This window comes from Spermophilus citellus (assembly GCF_964194105.1).
Source record: "Spermophilus citellus genome assembly, chromosome: 4".
NCBI lineage: Eukaryota > Metazoa > Chordata > Mammalia > Rodentia > Sciuridae > Spermophilus > Spermophilus citellus.
In genome coordinates, this window is record NC_138185.1 from 7,658,262 (window position 1) to 7,680,872 (window position 22,611).

The following is a 22,611-nucleotide window of genomic DNA, read 5'->3' on the forward strand; positions in this document are numbered from 1 at the left end:
GAGGCGGGAACAATGGGCGGGAAAGTCAGGGCGGGAAGCAAGGCCGGGAGGCCCTCCTTCCCCGGAGTCCCAGCTCTCCTGAATCCTGGCCCTAAACCTGACACCATTTGATTAAAGAAGGAAAAAAAAGGAGGGAGGAGGGACCCGCTGTCCCTGGGCTTCTGCTCGATGCCCCTGAAAGCTTTGGGAAACAGAGAGGCTGTGCCACCCAGCGCCACACAGCAGTTACCTGGCAGAGATATGAACTGAGCCCGGCCCGGCTGTACCCGTCCCCATGGACGGTCTGTCCCCGAGGTCCCTCCAGCCTCCTCGGCTTCGGGCGGACACAGCCTCCTCTTCCGCAGCAGAGGTCCCCCGCCGCCCCGTGGACCCCACCCCCCGCGGGCCGTGAACTGAGCTCCCTCGGGGGCTCAGGGGTCAAGGGGCTTCGCGCAAAGCTCAGCTGCCTCCTCCCTTCGAGGACCGTGAGGCCCACGGTGCCCGAGTGACCTGGGGACAGCTGAGGGTGGGAGGAGCGAAGGGGCTTTCCAGTTGCCCCGCTCCCCACCCCTCCCTGCTGCCTGGCTGGTCCTGAGGCCGCAGGTGCCACTCGTCACCCACACGCTGCAGCTCTGCTGGGGACAGAGCCCCCGGGACCGTCTCGCTGTCCGGAGGGAAACGGCGGCTCGTCCGGGGTCAGGGTTCCTGCCTCCCCGGGGCCTGGGGACTCCCGGGGGCCGGGGCCACTCCTGGTCTCGCTCCCGCGGACTTGGACCTGAACCTGATCCTCGCGGAGCCTCCTGCCTGGGGACGGAGAGCTGTGGACTTAGCAGAGGTCAGGAAGGACGTCCAGTGCAGCTGGAATTCCACCGGCGGCCAGTGGTTCGCAGTGTGCGGCGGGTGCCCTGCGCTGCTTTGGGGACACCCTCTACTGAAACATTGTCGCTGGGATCCTGGTGACCTGGGCATCCCGAGCTTTGCCTGGCGCCCTGGCTAGGGGACCCCGGAGCGCACCTCCTGGGCTTGCACTTGAAGCCAAGTTCCTCCCGGCTGGCGGGGGTCAGGGACAGTCACTGAGTCCCCGAGGCTCAGACGGTCCACAGTGAGGACCACCGCTGAGGCTGGCTGGGCCGAGCAGGCGGGAAGCTGAGGGGCGCAGGCCGGGCCTCCCTAGCGCCCCCTCTTCCTCGGGGGAAGACCGAGCTCCACGTGACGCCTCCTGATGTGCACAGGTTGGCGACTGATCCACGCGTGTGCGCTGTGTGAGCGCTCCCGGGCGTGGTTTATTAACATCCTTAGGAACCATCAAAATGCACATGCGCAGCTGGGACTCCCGGTCTGTGGGCTGTCTGTCTAGAGCCCCAGGAAGGACAGTGCCCAGCTGTGGTCTGCTGGCCCAGATTATGCTATGAATCAATGTTTGTTGATAGACCAAGTGACTGTCAGCAGGCACTGGAAATCCCCAGCGCACACCGCCCTCCCCCAGCGCCCGGTCTGCGCGGGTGCAGTTTTATTTGCCCTCCCCGGGCCTCCAGGCCACTGACCTTCACAGGTTCTTAAACTCATGGAGCCCAGTGTGTGCCGGCCCCTGGGGAGCTATTCTTTTTCTTTTTCCATTTGTTCCTTTTTTTAAAAAATTTTGTTTATTATTAGTTGTTCAAAACATTAGAAAGCTCTTGACATTCCATTTGTTCTTTTCAGTTATGCATGAAGGAGAGCATTTGACATGTCCCACACACATGGACCTGACTCCCCCTCTTGTGGTTGAAGGGGATGTGGAGCAACGTGGCCGGGTTCCTATATGAACAGAAAAGTGACGTCCGGTTCATTTTACTGTCTTCATATTTCCCCTGCTTCCCTTCATTCCCCTGTGTCTGATCCAGTGAACTTCTATTCTCCCCGCCCCCTTATTATGTGTTACCGTCTGCACATCAGAGGGAAAATTCGGTCTTTGGTTTTTTGAGGTTGGCCTATTTCACCAGCATGTTCTCTGTTCCATCCATTTACCTGCATATGTCAGAATTTCATTCTTCTTTATGGCTGAATAATATCCCATTGTGTGTATGTATCACGTTTTTAAAAATCTATTCATCTGTTGTCTACCAGAAATATATACAACTATCATTTGTCAATTAAAAGAAAACTCAGGTTGGAGATGGTGGCACCCACCTGTCATCCCAGCCACTCTGGAGGCTGAGGCAGAAGGATTGCTAGTTTGAGGCCAGCCTCAGCAATTTAGTGAGACCCTGTCTCAAATAGAAAATAAAGGGCTGGGAAGTGGCTCAGTGGAGAGCCCCTGGGTTCTACCAGCACCCGCTGGAGAAGGAGGTGCCCCTGCTCCTTCAAAGCCAGCAGCCTGGGCTCTGGCTGCCCCCCCACCCTGTGAAGGCAGCGGTGAACCCTTCAGCTTCGGGGGTCTCTCCTCAGCCACTCAGTTCAGCTGCCCAAGAGCTGCGGCAGCCCCAGTGAAATTCAGCAGCCGAACCTCGTGTGGGGCCCGGGTGCCGGGCCAGGATGGGCCCCTGGGGACGCTGGTCCCCTGGCCCTGCGCTGGATGATGGAGGAAGGGGGGATGGAGGAAGGGGGGATGGAGGAAGGGGGAAGGCAGTGGGCCAGAGCACCCGGGGCTCTTCTCCCTGCTGCATGGAAAGAGCTGCCTGGGCCGGGGGCCGGGGCACACACCTGTCCCAGCGGCTCGGGAGGCTGAGGCAGGAGGATTGAGAGGTCAAAGCCAGCCTCAGCAACAGGGAGGTGCTAAACAACTTAGTGAGACCCTGTCTCTAAATAAAATACAAAACAGGGCTGGGGATGCTGTTCAATGGTCCAGAGTCCCTGAGCTCAATGCCCGGCACCAAAAAACAAAAGAGCTTCAGGGTCGACAGGAAGACTCTCCCACCAGCTGCTGCAGAGTCCCAAGTTCATCAGCGTGAGTGACTGAGCACCGCGTGCAGGCCCCAGCCCAGGCTCAGGGGCCAGGTGTGGGCAAGGGGAGACAGACACCGGGGAATGAACCAATGAGACCCAGCTTCCGCCCTGGCTGTGTGACCTTGAGGAAGTTCCTTCACCTCTCTGTGCCCAATAGGATAATACAGCAGAGTGCAGGCCGGGATAGAGCGCCGCCTCTAAATGCAGACACCGCTGTTACTTTAAGTCAATAAGCAAATCAATACGTAATTCTCCATGGTGACGAATTCTGTGCACCAACAGAGCCGTGGGTGGAGAGAGCTGCCTGCTGTGGCCGGCCGTCCCGGAGGGCCCTGGGAGGTGGCAGTCAGGTCACACACCCTGCACCGTGTCCCGTGAGCGGATATCCGAGACTCAGCAGCGTTCGCAGCCCCCAACGCCCCGCGGCCGCACAGGAGGCAGGTGAATCACCTGCTCCTCCGGGGCAGGAAGGTGTCTTCTGTAATCAGCTTTGAATCTGAGGATAAAGGGGGTCGAACAGGGTGAGGCTCTGGTCACAGGGCCAGGCGCCCTGCTGGAACCCACCACAAACCCCAAGACTCAACTCAGGCTCCAGCTCACAGGCCGCTGGGACTGACCTTCTCTGGGCTCCTCGGGGGAGTTTTGGGGCACCCCCTTCTGGCAGAAGGGTCAGGGTGTTGGGGCCACACGGAGGCGACATGCTTAACGCTGTGGACCCAGCGGTGGCCACTAACGGTCTTGATCCACACCAGCTTCCCCAACTGGTCACATTGTTGCTGTTTTGTTGTCTGCCACTTGCTGGCTGGGTGACCCTGGGCAAGTTGGGAAACCACTTGGAACCTCAGTCTCTTCTTCTGGGAGTGGACCCCCGCAGCTGGTTTCCAAGCTGGACTCCCCCTCTGGGTCAACCCCAGCCCCCCTCCTGGTGGCCCTTGAGATAGAGGATTTCTGGGATGTCAAGACGGGGTTTGCTGGAGCAGATCTGCTGTTCCTCTTTATCCTAAGGCCTCTGGCTCTGGGGCCCCTGACATTTTGTCTTCTAATTGAGTCAGAGCGAGGCCCGAGCGTCTGGCCTGCTGTGCACACTGCGGTCTCACGCAGGGACGCCAGGCCTTGGAGACTGACGCTCAGAAGGCCAGGAGGGGACACAGCCAGGGACACTGGAGAGGGAGTCTGGAAAAAATAAATAAAGTCTGCTTTTTTCTTTTCTTTTCTTTTTTTTTTTTTTGGTGCTGAAGATCGCGAGTTCTACTTAAAAAAAAAAAAAATCAGGTCTGTCTCTCTTGCTGTCACATTTCATGGGCCACCAAGGCTGCTGCCGCGCAGGGCGCCTCCCCAGCCCTGGCGTGTCCCCGACGGGCCCAGCCCAGGGCAGCTGCCAGTGACTCAGGCGGGAAGAGGATTCTCTGGAAGTTCCCGGTGAGAAAGGGAATCTGAGCTCTGTGCGCAGAGCCCGGGAGGAGCCCAGGTGACTCTGGCTTGTGTCAGCGCACCCCTTGGGGCAGCGGGCACCTCGGTTTGCCCTCTCCTGCCCGGGCCTGCGGAGGGCGGGGCCTCCACACCCTGCACGGAGGCTGGCAGATGGAGGCTGGCGGATGGAGGCTGGCGGATGGAGGCCGTGCATCTGGGAGGAGGCCGCCCCAGGCTTGGGATAAACAGGGCAGGACCTGAGGAGCCAGCGCCCGGCTCCAGGACTGTCCCTGAGCTCCCGGCTCCAGGTGGTCGCCCCAGCACTCATGCCCAACCCGGCCACAGGAGGCTCAGGGCAGAGAAGCAGCACAGGGAGGGGCTGGTTCAGTGGCTGCTGTCACCTGAGCCTGGACACATCGTCCCCATCTTCTGTTTCTCCCCCTCCCCCGCTGTCACTCCCTGTGGTTCCAGAGGCAAGGGCCCCTCTCCCCAGCCTGGTTGGTGAGTCTCCAGGCCAGGCCGGTGGGCATCTTCCAGGACCCTGGGCCTCAGGGACAACTTCTGGACTGGCACGTGACCCAAGTCAGGCCGATCCGAGTTAGTCCCCAGACCTATAAGGACTAGGTAGAAAGGTCAGCCTTTGTCCTGTTGGCTGATCCCACAGGATGGAAGCCCAGGATTCAGGGAACTGTCTTTGCCACCATATGGGTGACGTTTGGAGACACAGAGGAAAGCTGAGCTCAGAGTTGGAGAAAGTGTGAATCCTAAATAGCAGGTGCACCTGGATCCAGCCACTCCTGAAGCTAAACGCACCTCAAGACTTCATTTCCTTAAACCAATACAATTGAAATAGGTCACCCCACCTTTCCCTCAGGCTCACTGGTGGGATCTGCCTCTGTCGCTTTCAACCACAGACCCTGACTGCACCGGGGACAGCAGCGCTGGGACAGAGCAGCTCTCCGGGGTCCAGGCCAGTGCTCTGGAGAGACCCCAGAAGTGGCTTCGGGATGAGGAAACCCTAATTTCCATCCCACAAAGTCCCTGACTCCGCCAGGGTCTCCGGGTCCCCACAGCCACAGCCGCTCGCTGGGCGATCTGCGCACCGAGCCTGGGCCCGGCCGGGTCACCCTGGCGGCAGCAGCTACCGACTGGACAGAGCGAGACGGGGCCCAGGAAGGCCCCGCAGCAATGAGACGGCCGCCGTGGCTCATCTCACGCCCTGCCGCCTGTGCCTCGCTCTGCTGGGGCTTTACGGTGCCCCAATGTGTGTTGCCACAGGTGGTGGCGGGTGACGGGTCCCACACTCTCTCCTCCTCCAGGGCTGCCTCCGCGCAGGGCCTCCGTGTCCGGGCCGCAGTGTCCTGGAGGACTCTGCCCCAGGACCAGGCAGGAGGCCGGGTAGGCGAGGTGCTCGAGCCTGTGCTGCGGTCCCCCCCAGGATTCCCAGTAAGTACCTCGAGCCCCAACCCGCCCAGGCTGGGAGCGCCTCCACCAGGAGGACTGGCCGGACCCCCGGACCCCATGCCTGCCCTGTTCACTTTTTATTGTGAGACAGAGTCTTGCTCAGTTGCCGAGGTTAACCTCCAACTTTTTTTTTTTTTAAAGAGAGAGTGAGAGACAGAGAGAGAGAGAGAGAGAGAGAATTTTTTAATCTTTATTTTTTAGTTTTCGGCGGGCACAACATCTTTGTTGGTATGTGGTGCTGAGAATCGAACCCGGGCCGCACGCATGCCAGGCGAGCGCGCTACCGCTTGAGCCACATCCCCAGCCCGAGAGAGAGAATTTTTAACATTTATTTTTTACTTTTTCGGCAGACACAACATCTTCGTTTCTTCGTTTGTATGTAGTGCTGAGGATCGAACCCGGGCTGCACGCATGCCAGGCGAGCGCGCTACTGCCTGAGCCACATCCCCAGCCCTAACCTCCAACTTTTGATCCTCGTGCCTTAGCCTCCACCATGCCTGACCATGGAAGGCTGGCTTCTGAGCAGGCTGTGGAAGGAGTAGCCACTGTGTTGGTGGCAAAGTCCTGGGGTGACTCGGATAGCCACACAGATTGGGGACAGCCAGGCTCAAAGTTCTTGGAGGCCCCAGGCACCAGGACACACATGGTGCCCACATGTCCGTGAGTAGCCAGGAGGGGCACGAGGGCAGCCGAGAGCCAACGACCAGGGGCCTGAGGACTTGAGGCGGTCAGCAGGGGTGTCCTGGAGAAAGGAACATTGGCACATTTTTCTAGAACCTTCCTCCATCCAGAACAGCCCGGACACCTGCGGGGTCCCTCTTACTGACGCCTTCTGCCCAGAGACTCGCCCGCCACGCCCTGCCCAGTGCTGGGCCTCCCGCCGTAACCGCTGCTTCTCTCCGTGGCTCTGGTCCTGCCTGGCCCTCGCGGACGGGGACGGCTGTGGCCTGTTGGGGCGTCCCTGCCCGAGCACCGTCCTCACCAGGGCAGGGGTTTGCAGTCCCTTCCCCGCTCTGCCCAGAGCACCCGAGAGTGGCCGGCAGAGCAGGCGCCCAGTTAATAGGGCCCAGAGAAGGTGCCCAGGGGAACGAGGCGGGGGACCTGCTCCGCTAGGGGCGTGCAGGGTGACCCTCCCAGGGCCGGCCACCCACAGGGGACGAGGTTGTAAACAGCACAGACCAAGCTCTGAGGATGGGGGTGAAGTGGCCACACCTTCAGGATGGGACAGTGGAGGACACAGGCAGGACCTGGGCGAGCGGGAGCACTGCAGAGGAGAAGGGGGAGGGGAGGGGGGAGGGGAGAGGGGGAGGGGGAGGGGAGATGGGGGAGGAGTGATGGAGGGGGAGAGGGGGAGGGGGAGGGGGAGGAGGGGGAGGACCCTCACCCCCCAGCCTCCTGGAGCCGGAGCTGGAGGTCCTGGGACACCTTGGGGACCTCCTGGGGTGGCTGGGGTGTGGCGGTCCCCTCTTCCTCCTCCGTCCTTCCCCGGGGGCTGCAGTACCTTTGCTGCCTCCCAGGACCACAGGAGGCCAGCGCGAGGCCAGGGCTCCCTGCTCCTGGGCTGAGGCTGCCGCGCTCTGCCGGCTGCAGGAGGCGGGCGGCCCTGGCTGGCCTGGGCAGGGCCCGGGTTCCAGCTCCGGAGCTGAGGGCGCCCAGCCACCCGGGTCCCTGCACACGGAGGGGCTGGGGTCGGCGGCAGAGGAAGCCCCCGGGTGGCCAGAGTCACGAGCTGCTGACTCACCCGCAGGCCCTGGGTCCAGCCCCACCTCTGTCCACTTCCTCCCTTGGGCTGCTGCGGCCCAGGACAGCTGCTTCCTGAGTCCAGCACTTCCACGGAGGCAGCGACCGCCTCGCCCTGGATCTCTCCCATCTCTCATGTCGGCAGGCCCCGGCACCGTCTCCGCGCTTTCTGACCGGGACAGCGTCCCCACGGCCTTTACAAAGAGGAGATGACCAAGCGCTCCTGGGAAGGTGTGAATCAGGGCCGGGGAGCCGGAGGCCCCCAGCCAGGAGTCGGCCCATCACACCTCTCCCCCAGCCCCTGGCTTGCAGCCAACTTGTTCACTGAAGCGCTGACTCATGTGCAGCTTGTGGTCAGCTCTGACACTCAGGTCATTCTCTGCTCATCTTGTGCCCAGCGGGTGGCCTTTAATTAGGTGCTGTCAACTTCCTGTCTGTCCATGTTGTCTTTCCCCCTATTTTTAGCAGAGTATATGAAATCTAAAGATATGACAATGATGAGGATGGAAGGTAGAATTTGCTATAGTCTAAGTGTTTTAAGTGAATTATTATTTTAAAAAAATCACCAAGTAACCCTCCTATTTCCATTCTATGGACAGGGAAAGTCAGGGTTGGAAAAGTCAAATCACTTACCAGGGTAACAGAGCCGGGGCCGTGTCTGGTGAAGCTGGAATACGACCGGCAATGTGGCTCCAAAGCATAAGGCCAGCTGGGTCCAGCAGGACAGCCCAGGGCCTCCACCCCAGCACCCCACCACACACCTGGAGATTGAAGACCTCAGGCTGCATTTGGCACTGCAGGCTGTTGAAAGGGACCCAGGCTCCTTGCAGGTCCCCTCTCCACCACCTACAGTGAGTTAGCAACTCATCCCCGGGCTGGTCCTCACATCACAGAAGGCTGCCACAGCTCACTCATCACCTCTTCACACAATCATGTCCAAAGAAGAAAGAGAAGAAAAGGGAGCAAAGACGTTTCTCCTTGTTTGCTTTTTTCTTGTCAGAAAGGAAAGTCTTTCCAAGAAGCCCTGGCCGATGGCAAGGCTGTCCCCTGATTCTGACACCCCAGCTCCTTAACCTGACTGGCCCGGGCACCAACGTCAGTTGGCAGGATCTCCGTAAGTGGTACGTGGACGTAGTTGTGTGTTTTTAGTGTTACAACCAGAGATATGGAAAATATGCTCCATGTGTGTAACAGGAATCGTAGTGCACTCTGCTGTCGCATGTAAATAAAAAATAATAAAGAAGGAAAAAAATAATTTTAGTGTTAAGAATTTAAATGCATTTGAAATCACCAATCAGCACCACGTGCTCACGACTTTTGCATCATCTGCAAATAGGATTCACATAAAGTCTAAGCCCGGCTTCCCCGCGGGGGGGGGGGGGGGGGGGGCTTGCCCGACCCACCTCTGTGGGTGTCCTTGACCGCCTCCTCCTGGAAGCTGCCACGAGTCCTGTTTCTGTAAAAACCAGTCGTCAACCGTAAACCCACGGACGACTTGGGATTTCTTGTCCTGGTCAGGAATTTTCAGATTTCCCTAAAGCGTCAGATCTTTTATCTCCTCAACCTCGGCCCCAGCCCTGGACAGCCAGGCCCGAGGCTCTGCTGAGGGCAGCGGAAGGCCCAGGGTCAGTCAGCAGCGAAGGCAGCGGTTCGCGGGGGGCGGGGGTGCCTGGCACGGGCCAGCCCCAGGCTCCATCCCAGCCTCACGACTCTGGGCTTGGTGGGCCCCACGGCCCATTGTAGCTACTCAGCCTGTCACTGTCACCAAGAGCCGCCAGGGACAGCCCAGAAACCAGTGGGCAGGAGTGTGTGTCTCCAGAGGGACACGGTGGCCACTGCGACTCCATCTCCACACGGTCGCCAGGAGTCATGATGTCGTTCTTCCTTTGATTTTTTAGCCACTGACACCTGGGAATGCCACGCCCGGCCTGGGGTCAGCTGTTTGCCAACTGTCTGGGCACTAACTGCGGCCGCGGTGCCCCGGAGCACAGAGGTGCAGGGACACGGGGAATCGTGGGGCGGAGTCTGGAGTTGTGCAGGGCACAGCCTGACCAACTGTGCCGTGGGCAGCACGGCACCAGGACTCACACGGGAGGCCTCAGCCGTGGGCGTGGAGGCGGGGGCTGCTGGAGGCCCGGGAGGCCGGCAGCTCACCGGGTCCTTCGCTGCTGTTCCCTGTCCTCACACTGTCCCAAGATTTAGTCTTGATCTTGGCTCCGGCCTGGAGGGCAGCCGCCCAGCACCTCGGGGAGTCGAGGGGGACTCACCTGAAAGAGACCCCCTCAGGGACCCGCCCAGAGGCCCTCCCAGGCCCGTCCCCGGAGGCGGCCCCTCTCCAGCTCCGGGCGGCCTTCCAGAGGCCTGGGGTTCTCTGACACCCCCTGGCAGCCCCCGCCCAGGCGAGAGGTCAGAAGTGGCCGTCCCGCCCAGGCGAGCAGCAGATGGGATTCTTCTGTCAGCGACGGTTTCAAAATCAAGACGTTCCATGTGGACACAGAAGTCTCTGGCCTCCCCAAAGCCCTGGTGCTCTGCTGCTGGGGCCTGTTCCCACGTGGAAGTTGGAGGCTGGAGCCAAGCGGCTGTTGGTCCTTTCAGGCGACACAAGGGCTACCAGGATGCCACAGTCCCCTCTGCTCCCTGTCGTCCCCCCTCACTCCTTCCCTGGGTCCCTGTCTCCTCAAGCAAAAATGAAGTGGAGTGTGAGGTGTGGTCAAGGAATGCACCAGGAGGGGACAAGGACCTAGTGTCGCTATGACAAAATACCTGAGGCTACGTGACTTGTCAAGTAAAGAGGTTTATTTGCTTCAAAGTTCTGGGGACTCAAGAGCATGGCCCTGGCAGCCGCCTGGCCTAGTGAGGGACTGGAAGCGGGTGGCCTCACCATGGCAGAGGAAGTGCCCGGGTGAGACAGGAAGCGAGAGACAGGAAGAGCCCAGCTGGCTCTTTATTGTGACCCATTCTCGTGGGAACTAATTTACTCCCAGAGACCCCACCTACTCGGCCGCACCAGGGCCGCTCACCAGGGCGGAGCCCCAGGGCCTGAGCACCTTCCAGCAGGCTTCCCGCATGTGGGCTTTGGGGACACCCCGGCCACACACACCGGAACCACAGCAGACCTGGAGGGGGGAGGGCGGGGGCCTCAGGAGCCGTAGGAAGAGCAGCCCCAGAGAGAGGAGCCCGAGCCGGGCAGCGAGGAACGGGGACAGCTGGGGAGGAGGGCGTGGAGCAGAGCGGTGGCCGGCACCCATCTTGTAGGGCCTCGTGGGGTGAGTGGGAGCCATGGAGGGTTGTAGGCAGAGGGGTGACACGGTCACAGAGTCAGACCTGGGTTCACACAGACTCCTGCTGTGTGTGACCTGGGGGGGACAGCGTGGCAACAGGACCATCAGGGCCTACTGCAGTGGCCAGGTGCAGGCTGATGGTGGCTGGGCCGGGGCAGCGGTCAGGCAGCCGGGAAGAGGAGGCCGCGCTCCTTCTGGCATTCAGCAGACACTGGCCTCATCCCCGGCCCCGCCCCTCTGTCCTTGCCCAGCCTGCCCCGGGGCCTTGGCACCTGCTGATTCCGTGCTGGGGTTCTCTGTCCCCAGGGAGCCCCATGGCGTCCCCACTTCCTCAGCGTCCCCAGCTGTGGCCCCACCTTCCCGGCCCTCCCCTCGGGCCGCTGGCTCTGATCACCCCCCTCTCTCTCTCTGCTCCCCAGCAATAGCCTCCCAGGGGACCCGAAGATGCCTGTTGTTCACCTCTGTCCCGGGGTGGGGACCGTGTCTGGAGCGGGCAGGTCTTCACGGCTCTGCCCCTTGTTACTGCGTGACCTTGGCATGTGGCCTCCCCTCCCCCAGGGTCCCCTCCCAAGTGGGGCCAACTCTGGGACCCTCAGAGGGTCGTCCTGCGGGTCCAGGAAGCTACGGCAAAGGGCTGGCCCAGGGGGGCTGGTGTTGCTCCCAACTAGAGAGAGAGAGCGGGGCTGGCCCTGTGGGACAGTGGCCCTGCAGGACAGTGGCCTGTGGGACAGTGGCCCTGTGAGACAGTGGCCAGTGGGACAGTGGTCCCAGCAGACAGTGGCCCCATGAGCCAAGGAGGAGAGGCCCAGCTGGCCCCGGGGACAACCTGCTTTCCACGTCCTCAGTAGGAGATGACAAGAGGCCCCGGGAGCCGTATCCAGGCTGCGGTCCTTGTCCCCCGCCCGTGAGGGGCTCGCGCTCCACCTCCTCCCGGGCCCCGGTACTGACTTCTTCATCGCCCTGAGTGGCCAGGCCCCTCCTTCACTCTGTCCCCTCCCCTCGAACCTCATCCACCAGCAGAGCACATGCTCCTTGGTGGTCCCCGAGACCAGGAGGCGACACCCGTTCCCTGTGACCCCAGCCGCCGTGTCAGGCCCCAGCCCACAGCGGCCCAGGTGACGTGACCAGGCAGAGTGGCCCTCAGGGGCCCTGCAGACGGCCAGCCGAGGGACGGCCAGCCATCCTCCAGCTGCAGGCAGACGAGAGTGACCCTCCCAGAGCCAGTCGCCAGGACACCCAGCCCCCAGGGTCCCCGCTGAGAGACCCCAGCCATGGCGGAGTGGGGACAGCCCCAGGACCCGAGACAGGAATCCAGGAAACAGAAGGGCTGGGCTGGGCCTCCCCTCCCAGCAGGTGACCGAGGCCCGGCCACTGGAGAGGCCCACACAGAAGCTCTGGTCTGTCCAGCCCAGGCCACGAGGCCGCTGGCCCCGGGCACCCAGACGTCAGCGCTGCTTTCCCGCCCCTCTCCCTCTGCATCAGGGACGCCCTTGTCCTGAGCTGACGTCACGGCCACGTAAGCCACGGCAGCAGTGCCCCAGCCCTGCTGGCCGTGGCCTCCACTCTGACACACGCCTCTGACTGGGGGCCTGTTCTTTGTAGAAAGTGAGAGGCGACGTAGGGAGAGATGGCACCCACCCGCCACCCCCACCCGGGGACAGCCCCGGAGGCCTGGAGCGGGGCAGCCCGCAGCCCGTGCGCCCGTCAACACGGGGACACAGGCCGGCCCTGTGCACGCTGGGCAAGCGCCCGGTCACTGAGCCGCGACCCCTCACTTTTTAACTCTGAGACAGGTTCAGCTGCTAAGTCGCCAGGGCCGGCCTCGAGCTTGCCATCCTCCTGCCTCGGCCTCCCGAGTAGCTGCACCGCAGGCTGTGCCCTCGCCCAGCTTTGGGGTCCCTCTGATGAGGTACAAAGACCCCCCTCGTCCCCTCAGGTGGGATTGCCTCTGGCCCTGGCTTTTCTGGTGACAGCCGGTGAGCTGCTCCAGGTGAGCTGCTCCGTTCTGCACACAGCCTCAAGTCCACCAAGAGCCTGGGAGGCCTCCAGACGGCAGAGCCTCCTGCTGGGCCGCTCCGTCCTCCTGAGGTTCAGGACCAGTGAAGGCAGCGGGGGCTAGAACTCAGGCGCCATGATCAACCCTAGGGGGATTGACTGGGAAAAGCATGAAAGGGGGCTTCTGGAAAGTTCTGTGCCCGTCTGAGTGCTGGTTAAGAGAGCGTGTCCACTTGGTGACAATTCTGAGCTCTTTATGCAGAAGGTGACTTTCTCTTTTTTTTTTTAAAAAACCTTGCTTCCCTAATCCCATTTTTTTAAAGAGAGAGAGAGAGAGAGAGAGAGAGAGAGAGAGAGAGAGAGAGAGAGAATTTTTAATATTTATTTTTTTAGTTCTCGGCGGACACAACATCTTTGTTGGTATGTGGTGCTGAGGATCGAACCCGGGCCGCACGCACGCCAGGCGAGCGCGCTACCACTTGAGCCACATCCCCAGCCTGCCTTTCTAAAATCCAGCTCAGGTTCTCGGGGCTCAGGCTGCGCTGGACGGGAAGGCCCTTCTGCGGCGGCTCGAGGACACCCAGCGCACTGGATGTGGAGCTGGATCCTGGCCCTGAATCCTGGCTTGGGCAGTGTCATGTGTGTGACCTTGAGCAAGTGACTTACCCTCTCTGAGCCTCAGTTTCCCCCTTACTGAGCCCATAAGACCACGGATCAGGCCCTGTCCACGGCTCCATGTGGCTTTCCTGTCCCTCTGGCTCTCTCAGCTCTGGCTGCAATGGCCACCATTCTGTCCTTCCCACAGCAAAGCTGATGTAACCCCAGGGCCTTTGCACTGGTGAGTCCCACAGTCTGGAACTACCCTTGCCTTGATTTTCTGTGGCTGGTTCCTTTTTCTCATTCCCGTTAGTTCCAATGCACCTCCTCAGAGAGTCCCTGGCTGACCGCTGGGCCCAACAGCCGTCCTCCATCCCAGCCGGGATGGCCCCTGCCACCCGGTGCCTCTCACTCCGAGTTGTCGCACTTGCTTTCTGGGCTGCTGTCTGCTTGACATTGGCTCGTCACTCTCTCCACAGGCACGAGGTAAGCCAGGGCCTTACCTGCGGGCTCCTGCGGCCACCCCATCCCGGAAAACCTCAGGTTTGTGGGTTGATGGGTCAATCCGTCTACACGGCGGTCGATTCTGCTTCAGGGTCTGTGAGACACCAGGGAACTTTGAAAGGCCTGTGTGGACAGGGCCCACGGTACCAAGACGCTAGAGGGCCTGAGGGACCCCGCACGGCCCCAACAATTCCCCCAGCCCACCTCCCCCCACCTCCCACCTCCCCCCTCCCACCTCCCACCTCCCACCTCCCACCTCCCCCCTCCCACCTCCCACCCCCCACCCCCCACCCCCCACCCCCCACCTCCCCCCACCCCCCACCCCCCACCCCCCACCTCCCCCCTCCCACCTCCCACCTCCCACCTCCCACCCCCCACCTCCCACCCCCCACCTCCCACCCCCCACCTCCCACCTCCCACCTCCCCCCACCTCCCACCTCCCACCTCCCACCTCCCACCTCCCCCCACCTCCCACCTCCCACCCCCCACCTCCCACCTCCCACCTCCCCCCACCTCCCACCTCCCACCTCCCACCTCCCACCTCCCCCCACCTCCCACCTCCCACCCCCCACCTCCCACCTCCCACCTCCCCCCACCTCCCACCTCCCACCTCCCCCCTCCCACCTCCCACCTCCCACCTCCCACCTCCCACCTCCCACCTCTGCACCGAGCCTCTCTTTAATTTATTGGCCCATCGCCTGGAACAAAGTCGCCCGTGTCCTAAGATCAGACTAACGTTGTTAAAAGTGGTTCACAAGGTCCAGAGAGATGGTGACGAGGACACGTCTCCCCCACGCTGCTCCCAGCTGGTATTTCCAGGTGCTCAGCCAAGGAGTCCAGAAGTTTCCTGAGCCCACGCAGCCTCCTGGGGTACCTGCCCCCCTTCCTGCAGCCCCGAGGCCCAGGCACACGCAGCCCCCCACCCGGCTCTCCTCCCTCACTGCCAGGCTGGCCTAGAGCCGCTGTCACCTGTGCTAAGAGGTCCCTTCTCTAAGGACCCGGGATTCTCTGTGACCTACCAGCCTGCTGAGGGGCGGTGAGGGCGGCCCGTCTGCGCGCCCTGCGCCCGGGCTCTGCACCCCAGCCCCCACCGTGGACTTTTTGCGTCTTGGCTGAGCTCCTTGGCTGAGCTCCGAGTGTGTGAGCTGATAAGCTCTGGCCTGGGGAGGGCAGGGGACACGGGCAAGCAGGGGCGGAGCACCAGGCCTCCCACCTCTGCCACCCAGCAGGGGACATGAGTGGCCACGTGACAGGAGGAGGTGAACCCGTGTGGGTGTGGGGGTCCCAGGCAGCTGGAGGAGGAGGAGGAGGAGGAAGGGGAAGCCGCTCCCGGCCCACCGCCCACGGCGGCTCTTGACTCCAGGACAGCACGTGGGCCGGGCTCAGGCTGGCACTTCGGGCCTCTCCCAAACCAAACAAGACCCTCGGGCAAGCCCCAGCACGGTGCTGGCAGCTGGGGGAGCGGGCACGGCCCACAGAGGGCGCAGGCCTGCGGGGACAGAGGGCGGGGCGGCCGCGTCTCCACGGCCCTGGGGATGACACAGGCCCATCTTGTCCACGCCACCTCCCCCAAAGGCCTTTCCCCAGGGCCACGGCGGGGGACGGTCGGTCTAGGTTGGAGGGGGCAGAAAGAGGGACAGCGCAGCGGGCCCAGGGAGCCAGACACTCAGCGGGACGGGCAGGCTGTGGGGCCAGAGCCGGGGCTCGGGAGAGCACGGCCTTCCCAGGGATGCCACCTGCCACCTGTGTGGCTCCCAGGGGCTTCCCGGGGTCACAGGGCCATGTCCCTGTCCCCCTCCAACCAGGGCCACGTGCCAGCCTGGCCACGCTCCTGCCCACTCCCACCTCGGGGCCTCGCCCCCCACCCCCCCTCGTCCTCCGTCTCCCTCGGGACCCGGTGTCCCCAGATGGGTCTGGGCGTCTTCGGGGCTGTCACCTGCTCCCGGACATGATCCGTGCCACCTCTAGTCACCCAGGCCCAGCCGACCTCGGGGCTGACTCCTCCTTCCTCCTCCTAGCCACAGGCCTCAGGCCTCGGTTTCCTCGTTTGGGAAGTGGACACAGCGGCGGCCACTGTGGTGACAGGCTGGGAGGGAGGGGGACACCTCACCGGGGCTTCACACATGTCCGCCAGCTGGCCGTGTCCCCCCCACTGGCCACAGCAGGTGCTCACTTAGGGTTTCCCGACTGAGCAGACGCAGCCCCTCAAGTGTGTCCCAGAGGGCAGCGGGGCCAAGGGGTGACCTCAGGGAAGAGCCTCTGAGAACACCACCCGAGGACCGAGCGCCTGATCTACTACTAGGCGGCCCCCACCCGCTCCCGGCCGGGACGAGCAAACAGCATTTCGTGTGGTCACATTAGAAATGGCAGCACACACAAAAAATGGCCTTTCTTCTTGTTTGATGTGTTTTTCCTGATTTCCTCTAAGAAGCAGGATTTCAATTTCATGGAAAAACAGAGAGCAGACCCGAGGCCAGGAGCCCCACCTTCGGTTCTGTGCAGGTTTCCCACAGAGTGGGGCCGCGCAGCTGGCGGAGGTGAAGCCAGAGCGGAGCCGGCCCAGGGCTGGGCCAGGGGAAGTGGCACTGGTGACCAAGGTCCCAGCTGGTGGGACCTTCTAGACGTGTCCCCCAGAAACCCTGCGCCACACCCCAGGGTCTGCAGAGAAAAGGGCCCGCCACGCGGCCACGTCCACAGGTGTGACCCCACCCGACCGGCCCCCTCCCCTCCACCGCCCTGCTGCTTGCTGGGGGGGGGTTGCCAAGGTAACCGTGTGGCGAGGCCACTAGGTCACTGGAGCCAGCCTCATGAGCATGGGGATGCCTTCCGCGGGCAACAGGCTGAGTCACCTCCAGAGGCACCAGGCCCTGGGGCTGCGGTGGCCACTGGGAGGGGGGCTTTGTGGTGTGGGCCTCTCCTCACGCGCCCGTGCGCCCTTCTGCTCTGCTGCCTTAGGATGCAGAGGAGACCCTCAGCGGGCCGGCTCCTGGTTGGACCCTTCAGATCTGTGAGCCCAGGGAGCCTCTCCTCCTATGGGTCACCGGGCCCCAGGCAGAACTTAAGGAGCAACACAAAATGGACGTAGTCCCACTTCACAGGGAGGAAAACTGAGGCCGCCAAGATCTCACGGCGGCCCGAGGTGGCCCCGCAGAGTTGCCCAGGTGGAGTCGGAATGAGCACCGCTGGGTTTCACTCTTGCCTCTGTTGGTGGTCTCCTCGTTTCTGCTAAGCCACATGGTGAGTTCCCTGAAGAGAGATCGTCACAGTGTTCCCAGGGCCTGGGAAAACCGGTGATGGGGAAATGAATGCATGGCGGGTGGATGGGGAGAGGGAGGGGAGAGGGATGTTGTAGAGGATGGAGGGGTGGTGGGTAGGGAGGGGGATGGTGGGGGATGGATAGATGGATGGATGGTGGATGGTGGGTGGATGGTGGATGGATGGATGGATGGTGGGTGGGTGGGTGGATGGATATGGGTGGATGGATGGTGGATGATTGATGGTGAATGGATGGATGGTGGATGATGGATGGGTGTTGGATGGATAGTGGGTGGATGGATGGTGGATGGTGAATGGATGGATGGTGGATGATGGATGGTGAATGGATGGATGGTGGATGGATGGTGGATGGATAGTGGATGGATGGTGGATGATGGATGGTGAATGGATGGATGGTGGATGGATGGTGGATGGATGGTGGATGGATGGTGGATGATGGATGGTGAATGGATGGATGGTGGGTGGGTGGGTGGATGGATGGTGGATGGTGGATGGGTGTTGGATGAATAGTGGGTGGATGGATGGTGGATGATGGATGGTGGATGGTGGATGGTGGGTGGGTGGTGGATGGATAGTGGGTGGATGGATGGTGGATGGTGGATGGGTGTTGGATGGATAGTGGGTGGATGGATGGTGGATGATGGATGGTGGATGGTGGATGGTGGGTGGGTGGTGGATGGATAGTGGGTGGATGGATGGTGGATGGTGGATGGGTGTTGAATGGATAGTGGGTGGATGGATGGTGGATGATGGATGGATGATGGATGGAGGGTGGTGGATGGTGGTGATGGACGGATGGTGGGTGGATGATGGATGGTAGGTGGATGGATGGTGGGTTGGTAGTGATGGTGGGTGGGTGGATGATAGTGGGTGGATGGATAGTGGGTGGATGGATGGTGGATGGTGGATGGTGGGTGGGTGGTGGATGGATAGTGGGTGGATGGATGGGGGATGGTGGATGGTGGGTGGGTGGTGGATGGATAGTGGGTGGATGGATGGGGGATGGTGGATGGTGGGTGGGTGGTGGATGGATAGTGGGTGGATGGATGGTGGGTGGATGGTGGATGGTGGATGGTGGATGGTAGATGGATGCTGGGTGGGTGGTGGATGATGGAACATGAATGAGAGGAGGAACAGAGTGCAGGTGTGTCACGAGCAGGTGACTGAATACATAGAAAGAACTAATCAAAGGCTGGGCTGGGGCTCAGTGGTAGAGCGCTTGCCTTGCACACATGAGGCCCTGGGTTCGATCCTCAGCACCACATAAAAATAAATAAATAAAGATATTGTGTCCATCTACAACTAAGAAAAAAGTTCACACACACCAAAAAGGAACTAATCAAATGACGTGAAGATCACACAGCCAAGGTGCCCGTTCCTGGACGTTGGATATGTCCTTCGGCGTGGGCACCTCCAGACAGGTCTGACTCCAGACAGGTTTTATTTGGGTTTAAATTTTTTGAAATAAGTTGTTACCATTTAAAAATTGGGAATTTCACATTTAAAAATCTATTAAAAAAAATCTGTGGGGACTGGGCCGGGGCTCAGTGGTGGAGGCTCGGCTCGCACTGCGAGGCCCTGGGTTCATCCTCAGCACCACGTAGAATTAAATCAAGTGAAGGCCTCGGGTCCTGCACCAGACCTCGCTCCACAGCAGGGAAATGGAAAGGCGCAGAGAGACGGCGGGAGGGGACTTCTTCATGGGGGGGACACCTCTGTGGTTCTGGGCGTGAGCAGCCCCTCCTGGGGACAGGAGGGTGGGGTGCTCACAGGCACAGACCCAGGGTCTGCCCAGGCCCCGCTGTGGCACCCTGTGGCCCTGTGCCCTGCGCAAGGCGCTGGCTCCCCCTGGGCTTGGCCCTCCTCATCTGTGGAGAGGAGGTGCCCGTGCCCCCTGGCGGGGTGCCAGTCTGCTCCCATGGGATGCTCTCCGTGTGAGCTGCCATCATCTTGGGCAGGGCTGGCCTCTGTCATCTACTTGCCATCTGTGGTGGCCGAGGGCAGCCATCCCCAATGGAGGGCAATTGTGCCCCCACCCAGGGGCATGTGGCAATGTCTGGAGACGTCTTGGGTTGTCACCATTTTACTGGGGAGAGGCCACCAACACCTAATGGGTAGAGGCCAAAAACTGTGGGGAGCCACACTGAGTGACCACACCCTCCAGGGGATCTCTGGAGCCCGGTGCGGCAGTGCCATGGCTCGGGACGCGGTCTTTGCCCCACTCGGTGGCAAGGCCAGTCTTCTGAGCAGGCATTCCCCTGGTTGAGCTCCACTCACCTGTTCTTTTGTAATCCTACCCCTTTGCCCTGTTTGGGATAGAATGTTCCCCGGAAACTCCCTTTGTGTGTCCCCTTCTCTTGCTCTGCCCTTGGGTGTGGCCTTCCTAGCTGTCAGTCAACCTGCTGACAGCAGACATCATGAAGCCAGACTCAACCCCCCCAAACCTGACCCTGGCCTCATTTGAATGGCTTCTCCCCAATAAAAGGGCACGTGCTCGCTTTCTCTCTCTTTCAGCCTCTCCAGGGAGGCAGAGGCTGAAGAGGCTGCCCCAGGTGTGACAAGACACATCTTCTCTGGCCCTGAGCCAGCCCAGCCCCTGGATCTCAGGCCCAGAATAACCCCATCCCAGGGTGCCTGGACCCAGCTGGTTCCCAGCCCAAACACCAGGCAGGAATGTGTCCCTGGCGCCCCCCAGTGGCCTGGACCCGGAACTGATTAGCCCACCTGGAGTGGAGGAGGGGGCCCTCCCAGGGCTTTTCTTGCAGCCAATTGGCAGAGGATGGGGCAGCCGCAGAAGCTGAGAAGACCAATTGACATGAACTTGATCTCAGCTCTTCCACCAACTCTCTGGGAGACCTTGGACAAATGCCATGACTCCTCTGCCTGATCCTTCATCTGCAAAGTGGGACATGTTCCCGACTGCACAGCGCTGCTGGGAGTTCAGATTAAGTGAGGGTTAGACGGCGCACCTGGGCCGTGTCCCGGTCCTCCCTCCAAGACTTGCTGTTGCTGACTTCATGTCAAACCCAGAGCTGTTTGCGTCCGATGGACTTCCAACGTGCCCCAAATGATTTTTAAATCATGACAAAATACACAATTTTGTTGCAAAGCCACCATTACAGATGTGGAAAGAGAGTCACGTAAAATAACCGCAGGCCTCGGAAATACTGTGCGTAAGGGATATCACTTTTGTTTGATGTGTTTAAAAGTGTGCACGTTTACAATACTTAAGAGAGACAAAGACCTCACTTTCTCAGTATGTAAAGAGCTCCTGCAGATCAATATAAAGCGTTAGAAAAGGAATGGTGATTGGCCACCAGAAAAAATGACACAAATGGCCTTTGAGTATGTTTTAAATTCCAAACCCTAACATAAAAAAGAAGCCCCCACCCCACCCCCCAGACTGGAACAGAAGCCTTCTCTATTGGCAAGGCCAAGACCACAAGTCTGACAATTGGTGGCCATGGTTAGAATGAGGAGGAACCAGCACTCACATAGGTTGGGTCGACCTTAGACAGCACTTAGACTCTCATTGTCAAAGTTTAAAAATGCACCTGGGCAGTTCCATGGCTAGGAATTTGTCCTGCAGAAATAATAGACCCAGGACCCATTTTGGGCGAAGGCCGCTGACCACTGCGTTGCTCCCTACAGCAAGGCTGAAACTACCTCGGGGACCATCACCTGGGAGCTGGGTGGGACGCCGCTACATCCAGATGGTGGACTTCTCGAAGAGCACTCTCGAGGCTGATCTGGAAAGACCCCCCAAGTACGTGGTCAAGTGGGTAAAGGAGTGAGTGGAACCCGGCCCAGGGCAGGGGCTGAGCTGCAGCTGTTGGGAGAAGGCCGCGGGGAGCTGGGCTGCTGGTTCTCTGCATTCTGGATCTCCGTGGGGATACCCAAGAAGTGGTGACCCCCGTGGCCGCTGGACGGGGACAGGAAGAGGCAAGGATCGGAGGGAAAACACCCACCATAAATCTCTAGGAACCTTTTGAACTGTTCAAAGTGTGAGCACAGTTTCTCATTAAGTATGTGGGAGGTTTTTAACGCCTTGATAGATGGAGGAAAGAAACCCCAGGAGGGACCTTCTTCCAGGGCGGAGTGAGGCTTCTCTCTGGGTGACTTATTTTCTTCTTTTTACTTAAACCAATTTTCTAATTAAAAAAAAATAATTCTCAAATTTAGGCCAAAAAAATCTTTTTTATAATTTTATTTAAAAGCAAGACCTGGGCGTTTCCTTGGCAGTCAGAGAAAAACTAACTCTGTTAATCAATTAAAAAAAAAAAAAAACACACACACACACACTTCCTAAATGGTCAGATTGCTGTCATGGCCAAGAACATTCATTAGCGTGTGGTCAGGTAGTTGGAAATCTGTTCTGTGAACACTTCGACGTCGTGCACTGTCCACCACGCACCTGCTGGGCAGGATCCCAGCGTCTGCCTCCCTCTGCCGTGGAATCCTGACCCGCCACTTATTACCGGGGCACACTAAGCCACCCCAACTCTCTCCGCCTCGGTTTCCTCCTCTGCAACACGAGGAGGCCATACAGCTGACAGCAGGAGCCTGTCCCAGCGCCTGTCCAGCGCTTAGCTCCAGGTGTCCGCAGAGAGGGGCTCCGTCCAAGCAGGGAACGGGCAGGAATTCTGCACCGAGGGGGACCCCGAGGAGGAAGGCCAGGATGGGCCCTTCGCCTCTCCCGGGATCAGTGCGCAGAGTCCCCACACACCGCCCGGCTCAGCGCCGCGCTCCTCCGACAGTTTGGAGAGAGTGACACCAAGTGGTCATGTCTGGAGCTGAGTCCCCGGGCCCTCCAGCCCTGGCCTTGAGCAAACGTGAATCCTGGGTTTTCTGCCCACCGGGCAGAGCCGAGGGGAGGGGGAAGCCCCGAAACCCGCGGAAATCCGCTCGCGGGCCGCTGTCCCGCACGACTGCACGGGCCTCGCTGGTGACATTGCGCAAAGCAGCGCCCCTCAGCGCGTGGCTGCCCTCAGACACCCGATTGCCTTCCCCCACCTCCCCCAGCGTGATGCTCAAGCAAAGTCTCCCCAAGAGCCCAGAGCGCGCGTGGGGCACCGCGGGCCAAGGCCACTCCTCTGCACCCTCCCGAGGACATGTGGGCCACAGTCTCCATGGACTCCAGCGAATCTTGCGCCTTCCTAACACTTACCCGAGCCCCTTCTTAATCACTAGAGCAAGCTGCAGCTCGGAGTTCCCAGAAGGCAAGATTAGGCTGGACTTACTGAATTACATGTGCTCGCAATATTTACGTTTTGTGGTCAGGTGCTGATGGCCTTCCCTCCCAGTAGACGTGGTGGATTGCGTTACTGTCAAAGTCCTCCTTTTATTGGCTGTTCCCTGACGACCCTCCCCGCTGGAGTCAGGCCTGGCTGTGACCTCCCTTGGCCGATGCGTGTGAGCTAGGCTCCCTAGCCTCCGGAGC

The 22,611-nt window shown here is 60.5% G+C and overlaps 1 long non-coding RNA gene across 2 annotated transcripts; it reads right to left on the bottom strand.

Moving 5' to 3' along the window:
- Positions 1-6,093: 6,093 nt before the first annotated feature.
- LOC308648460 lies at positions 6,094-7,733 on the bottom strand. 2 transcript variants are annotated; one of them, XR_014021833.1, is made up of 2 exons: positions 7,280-7,733; positions 6,094-6,520 (listed from the first exon to the last, which is right to left on the bottom strand). It is a non-coding gene; the product is annotated as an uncharacterized lncRNA (long non-coding RNA). The 2 variants fall into 2 exon arrangements; XR_014021834.1 differs by having other exon boundaries at positions 7,163-7,733.
- Positions 7,734-22,611: the final 14,878 nt, after the last annotated feature.